This window comes from Coturnix japonica, chromosome 1 (assembly GCF_001577835.2).
Source record: "Coturnix japonica isolate 7356 chromosome 1, Coturnix japonica 2.1, whole genome shotgun sequence".
NCBI lineage: Eukaryota > Metazoa > Chordata > Aves > Galliformes > Phasianidae > Coturnix > Coturnix japonica.
The window spans coordinates 121,691,888-121,706,786 of record NC_029516.1 but is presented as its reverse complement, the minus strand read 5'-3'; the positions used below and the strand labels follow the sequence as shown (position 1 = coordinate 121,706,786).

The following is a 14,899-nucleotide window of genomic DNA, read 5'->3' as shown; positions in this document are numbered from 1 at the left end:
CTATGCTTCAAAATGTGAAAGGGGCAGAAGGCGTTTCCACTCACCCGGAGGAACCTCTTAGAAAGGCACAGAGAAATGCCGTGCATTCCTCCTGTTCCATCCCTCCCGTTCCGGCTCTGCTTCGCATCGGGGCCCCCACGCGTGTCTGTGCCCACACCCGGCCCTTCCGCTGCCTCTTTACCCCCCCGCACCTTCGGGCACACCGCGGTCCCTCCCCGTGCGTCGGCTCCTCCTGCCCCGTCCCGGCCGCGGGGCTGTCGGGGGTCGGCCCCGCTGGAGGGAGGGTGTCCCCTCGCATGTGGCCGGGGGGGCCCGAGCCCTCTCCCAGCCCCGAAATGACGCAGCCCCCGCCCCGGCATCGCCTCCCGTTTGGGCTGGCTCCGTTTCAGGAGCTCCGTCTCCCACCACCCCCTTCTTCCCAGCCTTCTTCCTTCCTCCTCCTCCTCGCCTCACCGTCACTCTCAAACAACACCCCCCCACCAGCCACCCGCTCCCCCCGCCACCCCAAACTCCTTCCTCAGGACCGCGGGATGCCGGCGAGCCCTGGCGAGAGCCGCCGCTCTCCATTTCCAAGCGGGGAGAGCCGCCGGGAGCGGTGAGGCAGCCGCGGGGGGTCCACGGGGGTGATGCGGGGGTGGGGGGGGGCTGTGAGGGCCGGGGGGGGGCGAGGAATGAAGGCGGAAAGCAGCGCCCCATAGCGCCCCATAGCACCTTCCTGCCCCCCCAGCCCCGATGGGGCTCCCCGCCGCCCTCCCCCGCGCCCACAGCTGCCCCACCTCTTTATCTATCCCAACCCCTTTACTAAAAAAAAAAAAAAATAATCCTAATAAAAACATCACCATTCATTCGCGCACCGCTAGGCACCCTCGCTTGGTATTTTTTCCCTTCTCGAACTCTTTCCATTCCCCATCCGCTCCCGGCCAAACCGACCCGTTCCCCCCGCTTCTCCGCGTTATCCCAGGTGCAACCTGGATGACAGAATCAAAGCCGGTTCCGATTTACCCCCGTTGTCCTCCTGGGAGAGCACGGAAGGTTCAGGGACGGCTCGAGGTGGGGCGATACGCTCCCGCTCCCCATGTGCTCGGCGAGGTGGCTGCCTCCCACCCGCCCTACGCGCTGCCTTCCCTTAATTGGCTCTATCTTGATGTGCACTTGTTTTGTTTTGCCTGTTTTAACACTGGGGACGAGATAGGCAGAAAAGGGAGCGTTTGACTCGGTATGTCTCCTTGATTCCTTTTTTTTTTTTTTTCTTCTTCTCCCGCTTCGGAGGTTGATTTGCATTGGAGGTCTAATTCGTATTTCAGAATCCCGGCGTTTGAGGGCTGCGTATAGCAGGGCATTCTCTGCTGCAGCTGATCAGGAGCCTCTCCCCGTGTTCTCTCTGCTCAGTAGAATTTCATTGTGCTCACGAGTGACAGGGGTTTGCATCACTCATTTTGTAGGCATTTATTTATTTATTTATCCATTAAAGAATTCGGCCAAATTTTAATTAAAACAACCCATTTCTTTTTTTTTTTTTTTAAATGCCAAGGGAACAAATGCTAAGCATTATAAAGGAGGATACCTCACTAACAACGCTGCAGACTCAAAGTTTGAGGCACAGACTATATATGTATCAATCTGCATTCCTGGGAGTTGGATTTCCAGCTCCTCGTCATTTGATTTTGATGACCACACAAACACTGGAGTATATTGATAAGTTTCTCACATCTATTCACAGGTGATTTTCCTGCTGTTTGCTACTCTTGCTCCAGCGCTTTGTAATTATTTCACTCCTGAAAGGCATTTCATAGGATTATATGCTGCTTTACTTATTAAAGGCTTTCGGGCTGTCCAGGTATAACTTCCATCCACATCTCTGGAAGCAGTTATGCAGCCACGTGGATTTTATGGAGAGATTATAAAAGATACATGCTCATATAAAAAGATTCCGCTTTATATCCACAGTCTTTCAGTTCTTTGGATGTGATGAAGAATCCACCTACACGTGGGCCTTTATGGCTCCTTTAAGGAATACCTTCACATATTTTATTTACGTATATAAAAACGAATTTTATTTAAATATATAAAGTGATTACACGAATGGCATATGTTGTATAATATGCACATAAGATATTTCCAGTGTCTCTACACACACACACACACACACACACACACACACACACATATATATGAGTGTGATGGGATACCTCACGCTGCTGTAAGGGAAAGTACACCAAATACAAAATGTTCATAAAGGATCATCTGTGGAGGTTCTTAGTTCACTTAGTTGCCTTTACCTCCTCATAGAAGTCATCGAAGTTACAGACTTTGCTGTATATACCTACACTTGGCCCCATCTCAGCACGCAGATGACTGTGTGTGCGTATTTGTCCTCATAGCACTCACTACACAGGGCTTTGAATCGTACCTAAAAAGACGATGCAGAGATTACAAAAAAATCTTATAAAATAATCATGGAAAGTGGAATTTTTTATCGCACCAACAACTTTAGCACGATTCTTGGCATCAGCAATTTAGTGCAATTTTATTTGTCTGAACTGGAGTGATATTACAAAGTGAATTAATAGAACATTAGTACTGAACAAAAAAAAAGAAGAAGCAGTTCTGCCTTTGAAATACGAAGTGCCTCTAACTTGAGATGAAACCTGAAAGTCAGTGAATAATATATGGGAAATATTAATATTTTAAACGTATCGTATTTAAAATTGCTGTGAACATAAGGTTTCGTAGCAAGAAAAAAACAAGTAATTCATTTGAGATTCCAGATTTATATGTGCCATTTCACAAATGAGGCAGTTCACCAAAGAAGGGAGGTCAGGTATGTAAGCCTGTTTTGCTGTTTTGCACGTGGAATACAGTCATTATGGAATATATATTTAATTTGGGAAATGATTGAAAAAACAACAACAAAAAAAGAATGTTTGCTTTCTTTTCTACTGCACTGCAAAGGAAATATTTTAAAGTAGCTAATCAGCTACTTTAATGAGACAAAACAAAGTGATACAGCCCATAATACCTACCTGGGCTTTTATACGTAACAAAGACATACCATAACGGGACATTTATAAAAAGTATGAAGTCAAGGAGTGCAGTAACACTTTAAATGTAGTATGGGAGTTTATACTGCTCAGCCTGATGTTGTAGAAGTGAGCTCTGTGGTGCTTGGCATTGTGTTACCTCAAAATTACTCCTGCAAGAGAAGTTAGGGAGAGAGCAGCACGGATGAATCCTGTGCTTCTGTTCGGCAGAGGTGGAGGTGTTGCTACCTGCCTTGCCACTGGCTTTAGTTGGAGGATGGCGCAGCCCTTAGTCCTCTCCTTAACACCAGATCTCTGCCCTGCTCTGACCCAAAGGAGATTCAGCCTACCCCGTTATCTGAAGACACCTGGAGTTGGGCCTCACTGAAAAGAGCAGGGTCTGGCCTTCAGTCTTCTCCCTGGTGTGACTCCTTTGGACCCTAATAGAAGTGAAGAGGTTGTTGATGTATGGTTGGGACCTCAAACAAGAATTCTGCCGGGCTTCGCTTTGAGGGCCACACCAACTTTGCGCTTATGTTTCTTAACCTGCAGTTCATACCCTCCCTTCAGTGAACCAGGCCACTAACAACATGAGTTGATACATACGATACTTAAGGTGCACATGATTGAGCATTTTGAACAGCTAAGGCAAAAAAGAAAAAAAAAAGTGTGTTTGCACCAGTGGAAAGCACTGGATGTGTATGAGCTTAGCAAAGAGGGAAGTGACACCTTCTGGCAAGTGCTACGGCTGTCATGAGGACTATAAACACCTAGGAACCATCTTGGTGAAGGACAGCAAAACCTGGGAAGTCTGTAGCCTGCTTCCCAGCAGGAGTCAGTCACAGGTGCCACAGGATAGAGCAAAAGTTGGTGGCAGGGGGGGAAGGAACATGCCTGTCACCCTCCAGGTGGCAGATCTCTTTCTCACCACTTTGCCCAGAGCTCCAGGGCGCATGATATACCTCCTCAAATTGCTTCCAGCTCGTTTCAGTAGCTCCTGCTTTTTTTGTTATAAACACCCAGTTCCCTTCTGAAACTTACTATAGATATTTTACATTCAAAATAATGGTGATGGGGGAAAATATATATATATATATATATATTCCCTTTTTAAAACAGTTTGATCATTTTACCACTCTTTGTTTAAATATATGTTTCTCTGCTGTGAAATAACTTTTCATTCCACATCTATACCCACATGCACAATGCTAACTCATACTAGAAACAACATTTTAAAACTGTGTCACGCTTATAGGATAATTATTAATCTTGTCAGAATAAAAAGCACGCTAAAAGGGCTCCGTACTAAAATTTGTGCCTTAGTGGTTTTGGAAGTGTTTTTTTTTTTTAAGTAATGAGACGTGTCATAACAGCAGAAGGAGCCATACAGTATACAGAGTGCTAGTAAAAGTGTACGACTCCTACAGGACTATTTAGAAATATACAGAGATTAATTTTTCTCCTTTTGGTTAGCAGAATACTTGATGAAAAGGTATGTTTTGTTTTTATTCCTGCTTGTATCTTACAGCTCTATGAAGACCATGTAGAATCACAAATTCTAAATTTTAGTGGCTATAAATGATATAAAAATAAGGAAGAGAAATGTTCACGTTATGTATCTGGAGGGATAAATACACAATAATCATGCAATTTGATAGCAGAAAAAATAACAATTTGATAATAAAACCAACACTAAATACAAACAGGATAATATTGTTCTAGTGAGAAAAATAGCAAATAAAATGATATAACGAAACAATGCTTTTGAAACCCTCTATCTTGTTTTCTCTCTCTCTGCTGAGCTCTGTTTTCAGTCGCTGTTAGCGGGCAAGTTAGTCAAAACTTTTCCATCTTGGTTTTCATATCCTGTATCTACAAATCCAAAAATGTAACCGGTAGCAATCCCACTGAAGGTTAGGAAGGTGGTTTTACTGTTTGTCACTTGGGACTTGCTGGAGATCTGCTTTTGCATATGCTTACTCATGGGCTTAAAATTGCTGAGATATGCGAGCAGTATCTGTTGGCTCATTTACTGACTTAGTGCAGAAAGATCAGCCTTTTGAAATCAGGAGCTTGTACATACAGGAGAAGGGCCCTTTTCTCAAGAGGTGTGGGACATTTCCATCTTCCTTTGACTTCAGTGAGAATTGTTAAAACTTACTATTTTCAAAACAAGAGAGGCTGCTTTTCTTGAGAAAGTTGATTGTGGATATGGAAGTCTGACTTCCTGCATCTCTGTTTGAAAAAAAAAAGTGGAAAAATGCTACCTCTGGCATTCTCTCTTTTTCGTTTTCATATTTCTCTTATCTTTTCTTTATTCTTTTCTTTTTCTTTCATTTTCTTTAATACTTTTTCTTTTCATTCTTTTCTTATTTCTTTTCATTTTCTTTTCTTTTCTATTTCTTTTCTTCTTCCTCCTTTCTATTTCTTTAATCCATTATATACTATTTTTATTTCTATATTACTAATTATCTTTTCTTTTCTTTCTTTTCTATATATCATTCACTAAATATCCTAAATTAAAAAACACATAATATACCTAATTCCTATTTCCTGATTTCCTTTCCTATGACCTTTACACCTTTACCTATACGCATATAATCCTCTTCCTGGCCTATTCTATATACCAATATATCTATAATAAATCAAATATTAAAAACCATACAATTACCAAACATTTCCATCAATCTTCCTCCTCAATACTCACAATTTCCATAATTAAAAAAATCAAACTTTCCAAAATGATTCCAACTCTTCCATTCCTATTGCCTATTTCTTTCAAACTATTCCTATTCCTGATTCCTTATCCTATATACAACATTTCCATATTCCTTTTTCCTTTTCTTTACCTATTCACTATAAACTTCCTACTTCCTTCCTTTCCTATTCCTTTCCTACATTACCTTTCCAAATTGTTAAACCTTATATTTTCAATGATGTCTTTCCATTTACTTTATTCTATTCCTTTACTTATTTTCATACAACTAACATCTCATCTATCATACTTACCTCAATTCTTTATCTCTTCTCTACTTTATACATCATTCATCTTCTCATAAACTCATTCATCTAAATTTCTCTTCTCTTCTCTTCTCTTCTCTTCTCTTCTCTTCTCTTCTCTTCTCTTCTCTTCTCTTCTCTTCTCTTCTCTTCTCTTTTATCTCCTTTTTACTCTTTCTATTAGGTTTAGCATCAGCTCTATGGCTATATAATCATTAACCTACCTTTACCATATGGTAACTGTTAGCTTTGCCTTTTACTTCACAGGGGTAGAAGAAACGATTAAAACACAACTACCCTGAAAAAAAAAAAAAAAAAGACATCAATAATATAAATTATTGTTCATTACTTAATTAAGAAAATAAGAAGATTGGAACATCTATAGGGGGATTATGATTTTAAATGCTGATGTTTTGACTTTTGAAAATTAGGACATTAGTACTAAATGCTCCCGTGTATTTCTTACTGGCGTTAGGAAATAATCACATGCAAAGGCTAAAGGACTGTTTGAGGAACAGCTTCCTGCACTGTGGCACGCTGAAACCTGAGGAAAATATTTTGGCTGTTTAGAGGGACTGATGGCGGTGGGAGAGGGGACAAGGTGTGTTGGGGAGACATGCAGTAGACAGCCTCTGACTCACTTTGTGGGGTTGTGTTCAGAAGACGAGAATGAGAAGAGCTGAGACAAATGAGCAGATACCGGTGAAAGTTCCCTCAATACAGCAGGGCCAGATATGTGGTCAGTTTAGGCTGGATGGTGCCGATCGGGAAGCAGTGAGCAGGCCTGATCCAAAGGCCACTCTGCGCACAGCTGACACTTGGGCCTCGGCACTCATTGCTTTGTCTGCAAGTTGGGGCTGCAACAACACAAATGAGTCTCCTGTCCTAAAGAACCCCCTAAAATCAGTCAAAACCATAAAATCATGTCCCCTAAACATGAGTTGTGCCGCTCTGTCCTACTTCATGGCAGAGGCTTTGCAGGATATACCTCTCTTGTCTGGGCATGCTTAGAGACCACAGCCCGAACTTTGCTCTTTGGTTTCATCCTTAACCACGCTTATGAGTTTTTCTATTTTCTTTTTCTATTTTATTTTATTTTTTTCCCCTAAAAAATCTTTGCTTCATTTAGAAATGATTGTGCTCTGCTCAGCACCAACTGCCTTGATAGGCTTGCGGTCCCTGGGAAACCTCAATGCCCATTTTATAAACACAGTAAGCAAAGCACACCAGCATATTAATAGGTAAAAGGCATTTTAAAGGGGTACTGCTACTTGGTAATTTAGTCTGGTAAAATATGTCAGCCGAGAGCAGTTTAGGGGAGTTTCATCAAGCCACAAGTGTTCTTTGCAGTGTAAGTCTTCTGCATTTTAATTATTATTTCTTTTTCTGCCACTGTGGCTGTGTAAAAGATCTCTGGAGACAATGAGGACCGTGACACTGAGGGACAGGTTGCACTGACGCTGCACAGAGAGCCCTAAAAGGCACAAAACAGGCACAGAATAACACGCAGAAAGAGAAAAGAACAGCTTCTCTAATTTGTTGCATTTGTAGTGGTGATGTTACGTCAGGGACGGGTAAAAAGGAAGAAAAAAAAAGCAGGCAGAAATGGGATCTCTTAACTGACAGAACCTCTTTAAATGTGCTTGAAGAACCATCTCAGGGAAAAGAAAAAGTAGGAAAAAAAGAAAAGATACGCTGCACTGTTCTGGATTTTATTTGTTTAAATGCAAATTTATGGAGCTGGCCACACACCAAAAATTGGAGAGTTTGGTACTGCAGTTGTTTTGGTGTATTTTTCAGCATTGTAATGGGCTACAGGGAGACAAAGGAGAATATGAATATATGGCAGTTGATACCGAGATTTGGGTGACATTTTTGCTTGTTGCAACTGTCATTTTTAAAAATCCATTTTCATCCTATCACATTATTGTATCACAGCAGACGTTGATATATAAAAGCTGGAATTATTTAATAACCAAAATTAGGAGTGGTTTTTGTACCGTATTTCTCGTTACCAGCCCCTCGACTGATCATGAATCCTAAGGTCCGGGATCACGTATCCGAAACTTGCCCAGAGGTAAGGGGTAGGCTGGGTAAGAAGAAAGAAACTGGTTTCTTTTTAAAGCACACTGTTTCATAGGGCATCAAAAAGCGAACTCAAGTGTAACACTACTATTACACCTTTCAGAGCATTTTTATTTCAGGAGTCTGTCCCCAGTTTTAGTCTGAAGGAGCTACTTTTGGGAATTACATTTACAGTCCCGGTGTTTGATTGCTAAGGAAAAGGTGTGCCCTTTGTCCATACCTGCAGATGGTCTGGATGATTTTACATTTTGAAGGAAAGTGCTCCCAATGGGCTGCATTCAGAAAGTGCATTCATAGCATTAGTGCAGAACCAAGTTACAAAAGAATATTAATCTAATACATTCCAGAATTCAAATATGTGTGATTAATAAGCATTATTATCTATAAATAAGGCTCTAATGATACTTTGGCAGTGTTGTAAACACAAGAATCAGAAGCAATTATTGTCATTATTGTTCTGCAAGTACTTTCCATGAATACCAAATGGATATTACTGTCCAGCTCCTTGGCACATAGAGATCCTGTAAAGAAACAGTTGTCAGTCAGTAAGGTCTGGCTGGCTGTTGTTAACTGCATTTGTCTAAAAAGCAGTGTACCTAAAGACTAAGAATGGGAAGGATTGAAAACACCACGATTGTTGATTTAAAAAATCCTTCTTTTGTCTTTTTCAACCCACGGTGTAATGTTAAATAAGCCTATGAGAAAGTTTTCACATTCTGTGAAACAGACTGTTTGTGTGATGGTTGCGATTAAAAAAGCCACCTTTCCTTGTGTGAAACCCACAAAGGTGAGAAAATTCCAGATAAAAGGTGGAGTGAAAATAATTACAAAGCCACCCTCCAGCTATTAGAGGTAACCCACAGATCGTTCTCAAGGACACGGGATAAAAAGGATGTTCTTCACCACGTTTACCTCTGGAGTTTTTACAAGTCTCACAGACTAGAGTCACACTGGTGGCCTGGTCCCATTGCTGTGACACCCCCACTTGCCTTCCTTTGGCAGTCTCACCTCCCTCACGAAACCTCACCGTTTTAGACAGCGCCAGCCAACAGCAGCATTTTGTGGTGGGTGTTATGTTGTTCTTCAGATGCCAGGGTGTCATCGCGAGCAGGAACAGTGTGGGTCTGACTCTTCGATCCTGCTGAAAGGAAAAAAAAAAAACAGGAGAAAAAAAAAAACCCAAAACAGTAAGCTTTACTTTCCAAATGTGTTCAATTCTTCTTTCCTCTCCTTGATATTTGGGGCGTGCAGCACCCTATACCATGTGGTTTAACATTTTGTTCTCTATTTGTAGGTCAACATTTCCATGATTAAACTTCATCCTTTATTCAGCCTGTTCTGGCTAGGCTTTGCAGCACATGTGATATAAGCTGTTTTCGCAGCTAGTAGGCCAAATCTTACTCTGGATAAGTGAGCCAAACATATGTGACTGAGTCAGACACTTAAATCAGCTCACTGGTAAATGGGAGATAACTCCAGGTGCAGTGTTGAACACTGAGAACCAAAAAAGTGGGAAGAGTGGCCAATGTTCCTCCGTGTGGGAAAGGAGACATCCTATGAACACAGACAGTGAAATCATAGCCCTACCCAAATTTCTCTCTCCCACGTTTGCCTGAGGATACAGAGCTGTCTTGACTGAAGTCATTGGGCATCTTTCCATTGGCTTTGGTGGGCTCAGGACCAGGCCAGGCCTGGGTAGGTTCAGCAGCAGCTGGATGTGGTACAAGAGGAAGCAAGACCTTTCTTACCTTCCAAATACAAAAAGCCATCCCTCTTGGAGAACTCACCTTGTACTTTGCAGCATTTACAGGATGGTTTCTTGGGTGACATGGTGTACCCCGCATATGGTACCTCATTTCTTTCAGTCCCTCTCTATTCAATGCCCCTAGACATCAGGCTCATTTACTGACAGAAGTCAGTGCATCTTCTTTAGCCCTGTGGCAGACATAGGTTTCCCTAATATGCAGCTGGACTGCATGACCTCTCTTCATAAATCAGTGGAACAATTCCTGGAAGTGTTTGCAGCCTTCGAGTGAACATTACCCAACTCAGTAATCTTCACTGCTGAGGATCTGCATTAAAGAACTACTTCTGGCAGCATGACCAGAAGGCATGGCCAGCAGTCCTCTTTCTCCAGACCTTTTCCACTACCTGATAACTCTAGTGAGCCTGTGTCTACTTAAGTGCAAGCAGAAGAGCCAGATGTGCAGGCAGGTGCCATGTATGTGATTCAGAGCTGCTCTGTTATTGCTGTGTGACATTCTTACTTTCATCAGAGCTGGACTGGTCCTGGTTGTTGGTCTGCTAGAAGACTTTGACCCCTTTCCTCATGTTTACACAGCAAGTACCAAGGTTGACTAGCGAGAAAAGCAAAAGAGAGCCCCTGCAGCAAGGTCAGGGAGGACACAATTTCCTTAAAAGGACAAGGTTTTACCTGCAGTGCTGCAAATGGAAGGATGCATTTCATCTGTGTTTTGGTGTTGACTTGCGTCCTTGCTGACAATGAACAGTTTCCCTCAGGAATAAGCTCTTCCAGAGTCCTGCTTATGTTGACTCCCTTTGCTAAATGAAGTACTGGCAGTGTAGCTAGAAGGACTTTTGGTGACTTTGGCTTTTATCTTTTTTTTTTTTTTTAAGACATCCTTCATTTGCTTTGATTATTTATCTATCTATCTATCTATCTATCTATCTATCTATCTATCTATTTATTTATTTATTTTCCAGTAGCTTTTTATTCCTGTTAGGGAAAACCCGTCCTGCCTAAATCTAAATCTGCTTGTTAGATGCTCAGTTAATAAGCTCAAATAATAAATAAAGCTATCCACAGTTTGCAAACTCCCATCCTGATAATGCACTGTTGTATGTAAGATCAAGCACATGCACCACTCCCATGATCTGGGCTCTAGACCCTTGGTAAGGCAGATCACTGGACATGCAATATGGATGTCCAGTTGCTTTTCCTGCTATTGTGTTGGGAAAAAAAAGTCTTCTGGGAACAGCAGGAAAGCTGCTGAGGAACTGGTAGAAGACAGATAGATACCATCAGCTCTTGGCATATTGGTGAATAGCAGGCCAAGCAGCAGGGGATGCTGTCCTGAAGTGAGGCACACACCTAGGTGACCTGGTCTGGTATAGGCAGGGACCCAAAAAGGTGTAAGGTAGAGGGAGGGAGGAAGGGAGAGAGGGAGGGAGGAGGGAGAGAGGATGAATTGCATGCTTCTGAAATACAATAGAAAGTGTACCACCTTTCTGCCCTCATTGGTGTGAGAGTCAAGAATATGCTGGAATAAATCCATATGTGCTTCAAAGACACATCAGTGTCAAATTAGTAGAAAGGAGTGGGGAATTCAGACCACTAAGATCTGTCGATAGGGTCAAGTGGCCTCCCTGGCCCCTGTTCTGCCTTTTGGAAACACAGACTGCACCTTGGATTAACTTTTAAGAGTGTGAGCCAAGTAGTGATGGAGGAGTGGAAGGAAGTGGGAAAGTTGTGTGATTGGAGTGTGAGGGGAATGTGCCATACTACAAGGACATAAAGTCAAGGAAAAGCAAATTAAGCTTTTTCTTTTCAGTTTTTTAGACAAAAGAAATTAAGTTACCATTCTCTTGTTCTTAAATAACAGTCTTCCTCTTCTGTGGCACAAAAGATCTCAGGATCACACAGGAATGAATTAAGCCTACGGTACCAGATGTAATTTCAAGTTAATGAAGAGACTGTATTTTGTGTTATCTTTTCTCTTGTTTCTGATTGTCTTTTTTGGGGTTGATATTACTGTAAGTAAATACATTTGTCTTTTGTTTCATTTTCCCCTTGTGACCTATTTCATTTAATTAGAAGGAAATGTGTAATAGGAAATGAGTAGCATCACACTGGGCTCCATCCAAAGACTGTGAAATCACCGGGAATCTTTCCCATGGTTTTCACGAGCACTGGATCAGGCCCTGTAGAAAAGAGGGGATATTTCCACCTTATCTGGAACAGAGGGAAGAATGCATGCTGCCAGTGTAAAAATATTACAGTCGTCATTTTAAGATCTGGCCCAGATCCTAGGGAAGGATTTTGCTACTGCATCTGCCTCTCTGTGCCACATGTTTCACATCTGCGGCAGCACGTTAAGGATAAAGGTTCCTAAAACCTTAACTCTGGCTGTACGTGTGAAAAGAAGATACAAATTAAGTAAAAGATAAAAGATATTGATGGAAGTACATGAGATGCTCTTTAACATGCATATTATTGACTCAATAGATTGTTACGGCTTCAGAGCTATTAGGGTCTGCTGTGTCAATGTGTACTTAGGGACTGTTTAATATGCAGATGGTTGACATGACAGACCGGAGCCATTACAATCTATCATGTCAGAGGGGATACATGAATACACACTTTGGCAACACTGTGAAAAGTCCCTTTAAAACACAATTGCTGTGCGTACTCAGCTGCTTTAGTAAGTTGGGCTATTCTGGTACCGAAGGACCACAGAGTCCAGATTTATCAGCTACAAAATTTATTTCCAAATTAAGCCATTTTCTGTGTGGAATGTGCAGCCAGGAGGACAGGGTGTAATCTCAGATCCACGGCTCATATCAAATCTTGTAAAATTAGCTGCCGCTCTTGTGCGTGCATATGAGAGATCAGAATCTATCTGCTGGCATGTGTCTTTTTGAAGAATATAGTTTTGTCTTTTTGAGGGGTAGGGGAGAATGTCGCCTCTTTTTTTTTTTTTTTTTTTCATTCAAATAATCTTCAGTAGCAATTAAATAGCTTATGCTACCTAAGAGATCAGCTATTACAAGATAAGCAGCATGACAGTTTGGAAAAACTGAATATGTCTTTGATTATTTACTAAGTTTTGATATCTGCTATTTGCCTCAAAATGCTAAAAAGTGAAGTATAAGATACAAACATGAAAGGCTCATTTGATCATCATAAGGGAAGGAATCAGTAGTTTTGCTTTTCTTTTCCTCAACAACTTATTTTTTATTAAAATAGCGAAGCCAAGAGTTGTGTTTAATAAGATATATTTTTTTCATTTGAATATCAAATGGAAAAATACAATTAAAATATTTCTGCTTTTGCACTAGTTGTAGGCTACATTTCAGCAATGCATATATCTAAGAAGCTCAGCATACACATTTGGTATATATTAGATGCTTCTAACAGATGCCCAGACCTCTTCCCCTGATTTTTAATGTTCTTTTTTTATGGCAGTGATCCAGGGACATTTTAATTTGCAAGCCTGTGAACTTGGAAATAATACTTGTAGTGGGGCATTACAGCTAGTCTGTTCTCTCTAAGTTTATTGTCATGTATCACCTAGCTCTGATTTTTAGCGGATTTGCTGGGCTGAAGCGAGTGGTGCAACTCCAGTCTAAAATTCTCTGGGGAAAAAACACTCTGCCTTTTGAATAATACTAACCATGTGGCATTATAAATGCCTTCCCACTCTGTGGTACAGCTGGGGTGCAAATCTTGCAAAGGAGAGAAGTGTGGTTTTGGGCAAACGTTCTGGTTTCTTTTCTGATGGCTCCTTTTAGCTGGCACTATCAGACAGGTCATCACTAATAGTGGTGGCAGGTAGGGCAAGTGTTGGGAAGTGGGAATTGAGGAAGGGGCATTTCCCGTGACCAGCCACATACCTGCCCCTGGATCTCCAACTGAATTTCTGCAGCAGCACAGAAAAGTGCAGATCTAGAAAAGCCCTTGAAGTGGCAGCCAAATGAATGCAATCCATGCTCCTTCTCCAATGGGTGATGACTCTTCCTATACTGGGGTACCCCTGCAATGAGGGAGGCCCAAGCAGCAGGAATGCAGCCTTATACCACATTACTGCTAGTGGGAAAGATGTGCTGGTGACGCTGGGCTCTGCAGCCCCTGCTGCCCTTCCCAGCTCACCTTAGGCTGTCTGTTGTGACCATGGGGGCATGGCTGTGTCCCAAGGGTTTTGCTCTCCCCATGGCTCTGCTCTCCTCCTTCCTCTGAGTATCCAGATCCACGTCCCACTGTGTGCACCCCCACACAAGTGTCAGCTGAGAATGGCCCATATGAGCGTGTGATGCAGAGCGCTCTATTACCTGGTGCTAATCAATAAAGTGAAAATGTAGCTTTTGACAGCACTTGTAATTTTGACTATTGCAATGCTGTGCCATTTCTTTGAGTGCAGTACGCTTCTGTGCCCCATTAAAGCATGGCTGGCATAGCTTTCAACTATTCACAAATGCTGAGATGTTGAAAAATGTAACATTTACAAAAGATACATCTGGTGTATATTTACAAGGCTCAGGAATCATTTAAATAGTGCCTGTGCCATCACCATATTAGGAGAAAAGTTAGTCCCAGACCCATATGTGAAATCAGTAGTCAAATGTGTGCTGGTTTAAATTCCACTGATATGGTATGGTATCTTGGGGTATTAAACATGAACATACCATGCTGGGTGTAATGTGTGAATGGGGTAATACAGAGCAAAGTACAGGCCTTGATAATGTGTCTGACAATTGCCAGTATGCACCTGCTTCAACCAGTGTGGTCAGAAGATGATTAAGGGTTTATAAGGACTCTTTTTTTTTTTTTTTTTTTTTAAATAAAAGAAGAATCATTGACTTCTAATTGATAGAGATAATCTTTTTACTTATTTATTAATTTTTAATTCTTCAGTGAGAATTGTAATATATACCCAGAAATCAAGGAAAAAAAACATTGAACATTTTCCTTTATATCGTTTAACACGTTGAGGACAAAAAAGAGTTCACCTCCTCCTGCCAGTGCAATGTGACTTAAGCCACGTTTGAAAGTTATT

General features: G+C 41.6%; 1 long non-coding RNA gene across 1 annotated transcript in view; it reads left to right on the top strand.

Moving 5' to 3' along the window:
* Nucleotides 1-286: 286 nt before the first annotated feature.
* Nucleotides 287-14,899, top strand: part of LOC107306657 — a 30,951-nt gene continuing 16,338 nt past the window's right edge. Inside the window, exon 1 of the long non-coding RNA XR_001552226.2 lies at nt 287-595. This is a non-coding gene — a long non-coding RNA (uncharacterized LOC107306657). The remainder of the gene's footprint in view (nt 596-14,899) is intronic.